Below are 10,539 nucleotides of genomic sequence, written 5' to 3' on the forward strand. Positions count from 1 at the left end.
TGGTTGCCAGATACGCTGAGTGTGATGGGTCCAGTGGTGAATGAAAGAGTGGGAAGTTCTTGGCAGTTGAGAGCGTGAACTGCGATGGTATGGGTGAGAGGCAGAAGGGGAACCTGAATCTTGAGTGCAAATGTGTAGTCCTTGAAATTACCTTCCGCCCCAGAGTCCAGTAGTGCTCGACAGTCGTGATTGTGGGCTGACCACCTGAGTCTTACCGGGAGGACTGTAGATGTTGATGAGGTCTTCTCATCGGAGATCCCACCCGACAGTAGCCTCAGATTTACTGCCGGGTTTGCCCTTTTACCGGGCAGTTGAAAGCAAAATGTCCCGCTGTGCCACAGTAAAGGCAAAGGCCCTGGGATCTCCGCCTCTCCTTCTCGTCCCGGGAAAGCCGAGCTCGCCCGACCTGCATGGGCTCGTTATCGTAAACTTGGCTGACCGCGTCCCCGCCGCTGGCTCGCGGAGACTCCACCGCTCCAGACCCCCGAGCGGGTAGTCTCCGAGGTTCGACCCGGGAGAGTCGGGAATCCACACGGAGCGCCAGTTTGATCAAACCATTGAGGGTAGTAGGTAAATCCAGTGCATAAATCTCTCTCTGGATGCGTTCAGCCAGCCCATGCAGGAACATATCCCACTGCGCCTCCTCGTTCCACTGACACTCAGCCGCCAGAGTCCGAAACTTAATCGAGTAATCCGATACAGATCTTTCGTCTTGCTTAAGGTCCACGAGAATCCGTGCCGCTTCTCTTCCCGCGACCGCGCGGTCAAAAACTCTCTTCATTTCGGCGGCGAGTGTCTGGAACGAGGAACAGCATGGATCTTGGTTCTCCCACACCACCGTCCCCCATAGAGCTGCCCTCCCAGTCAGTAGCGTGAGCACAAACGCGACCTTGTGTCGTTCCTCCGCAAAGGTCCTGGGCTGCAGAGAAAAGTGCATTGAACAGCGTGTTAGGAAAGCTCTACAAAAGTTAGGCTCACTGTTGTATGACTCGGGCACAGGTAGGCGGGGCTCTGACTGGGGGACATTCTCTGGTGGTACGGGGGGAGCGGGCGGTGGGGGTGGCGCAGTTGGAACTCGCATAAGTTGGAATCGCTGGGTGAGCTCGGACACCTGCGCCACAAGAGCTTGAATAGCCCGACCCGACTCATTCATACTCCTTTCCTGGGAATCCATCCGTGAAATGCTGGATCTGATGAATTCGTCCAAAGAAGAGGAGGTTCCGCTTGCTGCTTCCATCCTTTGTCAAATCGTTCTGTCACAATCACTAGACGGAAGCAAAGATGCAAGTAACTCGTTTTATTATGAGGTCAGAAGATACACAGTCCAGGAACACGGGTGGGCTTGTGGCGCAGGGACTCGATGATCAGCGTGCTGGTGCAGAGTGGTGGTGAAGAATCCAGTGCAGGTGAACATCCAGACGAGACGAAAACCACGAAGACACCGAACAGGAACTCAAACCAGGACAGGACTGCAGACAGGCACACGATACACAAACACAGAGGACACCAAACCAACGATCTGACAAAGAGGGGAGAGTGTGATGAGTTTATAAAGGTGAATGAATTGGCAGCAGCTGGTGGTGGGAATGAGATCAGCTGGCATGCTGATCAGAGTGGAAACAGTGGTAACGCCCACTCACACACGCTCACACACACACAACAACAAATACACGAGACACGAAGAAAACAGTGAATTCATGAATCGTGACATATTGATTCCGTTATATAACATTTCAATTAAATTTATAAATTTTACTCCAAAACCAAAATTATGTAAGGTTTTCAAAATAAAAGGATGCTCAACAGCATCAAAAGCTTTGTAAAAATCCAAAAAAATAAGAAACCAACTCTCTTGAACCATTTCACTATAATCGAGTAAATCTAGAACCAATCTAATATTATTATGAATTGACCTTCCTCCCAAAAACCCTGATTGTGTCTCACTAATTATAGGAGAAATACCCTTTTTCAGCCTAGCAGCGATAGCCCCAGAAATTTTATAATCAATGTTAAGCAAAGTGATAGGCCTCAGATTGTCTCAGACTCTTTTATCTTTACCAGCTTTTGGAATCAATGTAATCAAACCTTGCTTCATACTTTCTATCAACTCTTTTTTTTCAATACCTTCTTTTAGGGAACAGAATAATAGATTTCTCAAATCTCCCCAAAAATTTTTTAAAAAATTATTAGCGAGCCCATCTGTCCCTGGGGATTTGTTTAAAGGCATCTTCTCAACAACTGAATCCAATTCTTCTATTTTAAGATCCGAATCACATAAAACTTTGAAAGAGTCCTCAATACGTGGAATATTGTTCTGAATTTGAGCAAAAAAAAAAAGATCTGACTCATAGGAAGAGAAATCTGAGGAATAAACACTTCTTTTTCAATTATTTTAGAATCTTTGCATTCCTCTCCCTGGATCATTAAACTACTGACAGAGTTCCTTTGCTGTCTATTTTTTTCTAAATTACTGAAGTATGAAGAGTTCTTTTCACCTTCCTCAATCCACTTGGCGGGCGATCTTATATAAGCACCCTGTGCCCTCTCAAGATACAAATTATCTAATTTTCTTTGCAGCTTCATCACCTTATTTTCATAATCATTTAAAATAGTTTTGTTACAACACTGACTTATTTCACAAATTAAATTCCTTTCATATTCTCTTTTTTCTTTTATTAGTTTCTTAAGAGAAACCAATGGAAAATTCACGAATTTTAAATTTTAGAAATTCCCATTTACTTATAGAGATAAATGATTCTTTTGATTCTAATATATCTCTTATTAACTCCTTAATTTTATTGCAAAATTCTTCATTTTGTAAAAGGAAGGCATTGAACTTCCAGTATCCTTTGTTTCTAAATTGCTTAGTTGTGGGTTCTAAAACGAGATCTATGAAACAATGATCTGTTAACGGAGCTTTAGAAATTGTAGATTTTACAGCATATTTTAGAATGTTGTCGCTGACCATACAATAATCAATTCTAGATTTGCTCTCCCCATTTGGTTTAAACCATGAAAAGCATTCAACCTCAGGATTTAAATATTGCCAAACATCACTCAAATTATTTTCTGTCATCAAAAAATCAACACTAGCATTAAGCCGCCCCTTGTTAAGTCTGGGAGGCCATCTATCTTTCCACTCGTCAGGAACCAAATTCCAGTCCCCTCTTATTAAAACATTATCAGATGGGTACCTCACTTTAGTTTCGGGGATCATATTAGAAATATCTTCTAATAATTTGTGGTTTTGTGCTGCATTATTAAATCTATAAATATTAATTAGAATGAAAAAAATACCATCAATTTTCAGTACCACCATCAACCAGTGCCCAATTCCATCAGCTTTATGAACGATGACTTCCCCAGGACATTTGTTGAAACATATTGCCACTCCTCCAGAATGGTTAGACCCATGGCTGAAAAAAAATCTTCTCTCCCCATTGATTAGTCCAGAAAGATGCATCCGAGTCCGAAGAATGAGTCTCTTGTAGAAACACACAATTAGCTTTCTGCCCTTTACAAAATAAAAAAAACTGCTTTCCTTTTAACAATGTCCTTTAAGCCCCTAACATTCAAAGAACCGAAGATTATTTTGTCCTTAATCATTATACTAGAACAAACAAAAAAAACAAAAACAAAAATAAGAGAACTATAAAACCAAAAATCGAACCACTTGTAAGCTCACTCAGTCACTGTATGAACCGCGACTTTCAAATAGAGCTTTAGTGTCCCATTGAAAAGTTAAGTAAGATACCTGATTGACACTAAAATGTATAATTTCACCCGTCAACGTCGATCCGCCGTCCTTCAATGAAGCCATATGGACTGCGAAAGAACGCAACCTTTCCTGCCCTCCTTGCTTGATCAATTTGAGGCCAAAGCTTTCGTCTGTCTTCCAAATCCTCTCGAGGAAGCATCTCCGCGAAACGAACTCCTTCCGTCTTACAAATAGGAGAATTTTTGCTTTGACGCCAGATTTCATCCTTCACCCGTCTTTGACTGAACAGCACGATGACATTCCTGTTTTTATTGTCTATCCTTCTTCCCAGCCTATGAACAATGTCAACAGCCTCTTCCATCTTTCCCTCCATCTCAGGTGCAAATTTGCTGAGAATCTGGATGACATGTGATCTGATATCTTCATCTTTTTTTTCTTCAATGCCTTTGATACGAAGACACCATCTCATTCTATATCTTTCCTGGTCTCTCACCCTCTCCTTAAGATCATCATTATCCTTGCGAAGAAGCTCATTTTGAATCTCCAAGTCCTTGACTCTTTTCTTGCACTCATTTACCTCTTCTGTGTTAAACTGAATCGCCTTTGTTAAGCTTGCAATCATGGCGCTGCTTGGCTTAGTTTGCTCGCTTAACTCCGCCAGCTTCTCATCCACCCTCCTTTCAAGTTTTAAAATTGCCTCCAAAATGGTTTCGTTGGAGATTTCCACCTTCTCACTGTCCGCTGTAGGCTTGACCTTTTTTTCCGCATGATTTTTACTTGACGTTGCAGGAAGAGAGGTCTCATTGCGTCCTCTTTTGCTGTTTACAGAGACCTCCATTGCGTAGTCGTGCACCGTTTCTCTAGCCTCAACTTTCTTTTCAATTTTAGGCGACAGATCTTTTCCTTTGGGGTCTAGTTTTAGTTTAGCAGGTTTAATTCGTTTTTGTGAAGTCATCGCCTGACAAGTCAGTTGGAGTTACTTACTTCAGACAAACTTTTGGGAACAACTATAACGAGCTTCAGAAAACACGACTGCTCAACTCGCCATCTTTGTACCGCCCCACCCTTTTTGAACCTTGCTAACTGAACAAATGTTAATCCAACACACTTTCCTGGACATTTCTAGATATTCTGAAGACCTTAGCTGCGTCCGAAATCGCGTACTATGTGAGTAGGTACTACATTTAAATAAGAACGTACTTTGTAGCGTACGTATGTAGCCCCGCTGCTTTTCAGCGCTGAGCTCGTTGTCTTTTGACTTCTGGTCTGTATTTTCACAGCGAAAAAAAGGCTTGTTTAAAAAAATTACAAGGTCCATTTGTTAAGACATATGCTTTACAATGCTTATGATAAACATTACAATGCTCAAGATAACGTTCGTTAACTCTACAATAAGTAAATCAACTCCACCAGCTAATTACTCCTAGACAGCGATGCCATAGAAATATGCGCAATGAAGGCTGTCCCAATTCAATAGAATGGTGAAGTTATGACGTCACTTTGTAGGCCAAAACGCGGAAGTGAGTTAGCATTTTAGCACTTCCGGTTCCCTCGCCCTAAAGTCTATGGGTTTTTTTAATGGGTGTTTGCTAAATCGCCTGAAATAAGGTCTGTGGTTAACAAAGCCTCTAAATATTTTCACGTTTTGATCTATGACATAAAACACACCAGTTATAACCTGCTTGTGGTTTTTTAAACTTTATTGTGTCTTAAAAATGGTGATTGCGAACAAGTTGCTAAAAGGGACTACATCCTTTGGCGGGGACTTTAGACGTCATCATGAAAAACAGGAAATCTCTCACTAGCCCGCGTTTCAGCCTCACGTTCTTAGAGGTTTACCTTTCAGTTAATATACATAACGTTATATATTTAGTCTTTTCAAATTGTAGTTTTTCTAAATATTGTTGTACACAGAATTCTGTTATATTAAGGTAACCGATTACCAGTTCTTTATTTCTGTGGAGAGATTGTATTTCGACAATGGTGTTTTGTTTTGTCCCGAGATGCAACCACAAGTCGTTGAATGAAAGATGCTCGTTTTACTGTTTTCCGTCCGATGTTACCCAGCGGAGACTCTGGTTTCATGCCGTAAGGTAAGCTCACACAATGATGATTTCCATGTGAACACCGTATTTACTGCCTTAAATGTGGCCACGACGAGTGCATATTGGTGCATATTGGTGCAATGGTGCATATTGCTTAACAAACTAATGTTACTTTGACGGTCAGATGGAGTTAAAAAGGCCTGCAAGAATAAACGTTTTTCATAACCAAATCAACAGCTAAAATACCTTTTGTATTTCTCTAAAAATATCTAAAAGCTTGTTTACTTTGTCACTGTTTAATAGATTAGATTCGCTGCAGTTTTATTAAAGGCTAAAGTTACGTCGAGAAATATGTTTAATTAAATTATTCAAAATAATACCTGGTTTATTGACTTTTATTGTAACTTGTTTGGATATAATTATAAAAAGGGTGGGTCCTGCACCCTGATATTTGTGAACTTGGCTTGTACCCACTTATAATAATATGATTGTATTTGTAAACAGCATTAGTTAACAATGGGTAACAATGATATTAATCTTTGTTATTTTAGTAGTAAATGTTAACTATATTTAATGTGCTATATAAACGTGGACAGATCTATGGAGAAGATTAATGTAAATGCTGAAAAACGTCCCGGGTTACGTATGTAACCCTAGTTCCCCGAAGGGACGGATGCTGCGTGAAATCGCAGTGGGAACGCCCTCAGCGTGACGCGTCTGAAGCATGAATGAAATCAGTCAATGGAGAGAATGAGCGTACGGCGAGTGACGTCATCGACCAGGAAGCTATAAATATCCCCTGAGTACACAATACGCCAGCTTAAAAGTTACTGAAGCAGCGACCCAAGGGGATGCCGAGAGTATGGTAGGACACGCAGCGTCCGTCCCTTCGGGGAACTAGGGTTACATACGTAACCCGGGACGTTCCCCTTCAGGGACTACCGCTGCGTGAAATCGCAGTGGGAACGCAATACCCACATCCCCATACGACCAAATCCCCGTCGTGTGTCATTAGGAGACACAAACCGACGAGAGAACCTGAGCCCCGGGAGTGGAGCTAAGATCGAGGGAATAAAATCTAACGAAAGTGTGCGGTGAGGACCAGCCTGCCGCATCACAAACGTCCTGAAGAGAAGCTCCTGAAAGAAGAGCTGTAGAAGCAGCCATACTCCGGGTGGAATGAGCCCTTACAGCCAAAGGTGAAGGCTGATGGGCCGAACCATAAGCAAGTGGGATGGCCTCGACCACCCACTTGCTCATCCTTTTTCTAGATGCAGGACACCCTTTCTTAGGTGACCCAAACAGACGAACAGTTGTTCCGATCTCCTCCACAGGGCAGCTCTGTGGACGTAAGCATCAAAACCCAAACTGGGCACAGCAAATTCATTTTCTCCTGGTCTGACGTCAGAAAAGGCGGAGGACAGAAAACCTGCAGAACTATAGGTCTAACTGAAACAGTTGGAACCTTAGGAACATAACCTGGTCTCGGAAAGAGAAAGGCCTTAACCAACCAGGAGCAAATTCCAGGCACGAGGGAGCCACCGAAAGTGCTTGAATATCTCCAATTCTTTTTAGAGATGAGATAGCGAGAAGAAGGATAGTCTTTAGAGTAAGAAACTTTTCCGAAACTTCCTCGATGGGCTCGAAAGGAGCAAGGGAGAGACCTTCTAAGATGATGGCCAGATCCCAAGCTGGTACCCTCGTGCGAACTGCAGGCCTCAGCCTCAAGGGGACACGAAGGAAGCGAGACATAAGTGGGTGTTTCCCAAGGAACCTCCACTTGAAGGGGTGTGGTAAGCAGCTAAGGCCGCCACATACACCTTCAGTGTGGAGTGGGATAACCCTGTGGAGAGACGGTCCTGCAGGAAACCCAGGACTGTACCAACCGGGCAGTTAACTGGGTCCTGCTGGCGCTCTCCACACCAAGAGGTGAAAAGTGTCCACCTCGCGGCATATAACTTCCTCGTGGAGGGAGCTCTGGATCGGAGGATGGTCTCAACGACCTCAGCCGAGAGACCAGAATCTATGAGCTGGGCCCCCTCAGAGGCCAAGCCCACAGCCTCCATAGCTCTAGACGGGGGTGAAGGATCGACCCACTCGCCTGAGAGAGCAGATCTCTCCTGATCGGTATCTCTAGGGGAGAGCCGTTGAGGAGAGACACTAGGTCCGCAAACCATACCCGGGCCGACCAGAACAGGGCTATTAGCAGGAGACTGAGCCCGTCCCGGCGAACCCTCTCCAGAACTCCTGGGAGCAGAGCGATCGGGGGAAAAGCGTACAAGCGTGACCTCGGCCACGGATGTACCATCGCATCCAACCCCAGCGGGGCTGGATGGCTGAGAGAGAACCACAGTGGGCAGTGTGATGTTTCTCGAGAAGCAAATAGGTCCTTCCAGTGTTACTAAATTAAAGAAATTAATTGAACACAGGAAGCAATGCGAGGCGGTATTAATAGAATATCTAAAATATCATTATGTTACGACTGACACTGCTCCACTGTAGCCTCCTACATGATGGAATTATTTACTGTAGACCAACACATCATAGGTCAAAGACCGGGGTCTTGTAGCGCACTGTGACTGGTTAATGGTGATCTGCAGGGTATGCGGCTAGATTGGCTGAATAGGATTGATGCTGACTTCTGTGCTGCAGGGAACATTGTTCTGTCTCAGCTTAGGATACTTAGACTAGCCTACTTTTTTACATGATATCATCAAAGGCTGTTGCGGAGCATTAGAAGTTAAGGAGCTTTATAATTCTGCAGAAATATAGGCTACATTGTCGAAATACAAAATGCAGCAATTTAGCCATCATGTAGGTTGCTTTAATTAAATCATACAAGTCTGCAGATTCACATTTCAATAACTATCAGCTTTCATTGGAAGATTAGGCTACTGAAATCGAGTTTGCCTTGTACAAGAGCTAAGGATCTCTATCATTGGGCGGTAAAACGTAGCCTAGGCCAATGGTTCTTATACTGGGGATTGCGACCCCCAAGGAGGTTGCAAGACGTCTCCGATGGTTCGCGCGATGCTCTCCATGTAGATTGTTGAGTAAGAGAAAATGAAGATTTGAATAAGGTGTCTTACAATATTAATGTCTTACAATATAGCCTACTGAATGATCGAAACCGCATATCAGAACTTTCTGTCGGACACACCTTATAAACAATCGAATGCAAAGAGACAATGTATCTTATCGTAGGCTACGTTTTCAGCGAGAGATATTTCCCCTCTGTGACAGAATGCTGCAGATTCACGTTAAATTGTGGACGGATAAGCTATTCTCTGACAAAAAGTTTAAGAACCACTGGCTAGGCGATATGCGGACGATCACTCGAAAGTCAATGGATGATGGATGGACAAAAACTATATACATATATATATATTATATTGAGAGACAATGGCGAGCGAACAACAATTTAAGAAGTGTGTTCCTCCCTGCTCGCGCTATTTAACGAGAGGGGATACACACAGCTTATGTGTTGTTTGTTTGGGAGTGCAGCATGCCCAGTCAGCTCTCGAGGGGGCTGATTGTGAGCATTGCGAGCGTTTGCCTCTTAGAACGCTCCGCTCCCGCCGATCACTCTTTGAGGAGAGTGGTTCGGTTCGCGATCCGCGCGGATCGGGTCCCGCTTATGCCGAGGCTGAGCGGTGACGTCATTCGTGGGGATCGCAGATGGATCTAACAGCGAGGCTTGAGACGGGCTCTGCCCTATCTCAGCCCTTACCTGTTAGATCCAGTGCCTCAGTCTCGGGTTCGGAAGCACGCTCTGCGGTTTCTTCCCCCCGAACTGAGGCCCCAGTACTGCAACTATCCAGTTCTGAGGATCTGGATGTTGTTAGTCTGGATGCGGGAGATGTCGATGATTCGCCATCTCGCTCTCCCGAAAGTGAGGAGCTTATGAAGGTGCTCACTCGTGCTGTTTCTAAATTAAGCATCGAGTGGCCAGCTGTTAGGCAGGAGTCTAGAGAAAAATCTAAATTAGATGAAAGATTTTTGCCTTCCCGTTCTCAACCTCCACGCCGGTGCTTGCCCTTCTTCGCTGATCTCCACACAGAGGTTTCGAGATCGTGGAAAAAGCCGGTCTCTTATCGTGTTCTTAGCCCTCAAACTTCCACTTATTCAAACATTGTTGGGGCTAAATCTCATGGTTATGGGGCGATGCCCAAAGCAGAAGAGGCGCTTGCTAGTCATCTTTCTGCTGAAGCTGCATCTTCTTTTAAAGCACCACTTTTACCCTCTAAGCCTCTTAGAAGTACTACAGCTTCAGTGGGTAAGGCGTATTCGGCGGCCGGTCAAGCCTCGGCGTGCCTGCACACGATGTCCATCTTGCAGGCATACTAGGCTGACTTATTAAAGGATGTGAGTGACACTCAAGAGGTCAGCACTGACGTAGTTTGCGAACTGCGTCAGGCTGCAGATTTATCTGTGCGTGCCACCAAGGAGTCGGCCAAGCTAATGGGCCGTACTATGGCAGCCCATTTAACCACTATGGTTAAATCTCTCTGGTATGAAAGAAAAAGACAAAGCTTTTCTTTTGGACGCTCTGCTCTCTCCTCATGGTCTTTTTGGTGATTCTGTCAATACTGTCATAGATAGATTTCAGGAAGAGAAGAAACAGTTGGCAGCGTTTCAGAAATGTATGCCTCTTAAAATTCATGTCCCCGGTACTGCGTGGCGGGAGCAGTCCAGGCCGTCAGTCAGCTCCTCACATAGGGCGCAACAGAAGCAGAGTGTCGCATCTCGCGATCCCCCTTCCAAACAGTGGGACCA

This window comes from Siphateles boraxobius, unplaced genomic scaffold, assembly GCF_051911475.1.
Source record: "Siphateles boraxobius isolate OS27281-9 unplaced genomic scaffold, OSU_SipBor_1 19, whole genome shotgun sequence".
Taxonomy (NCBI): domain Eukaryota; kingdom Metazoa; phylum Chordata; class Actinopteri; order Cypriniformes; family Leuciscidae; genus Siphateles; species Siphateles boraxobius.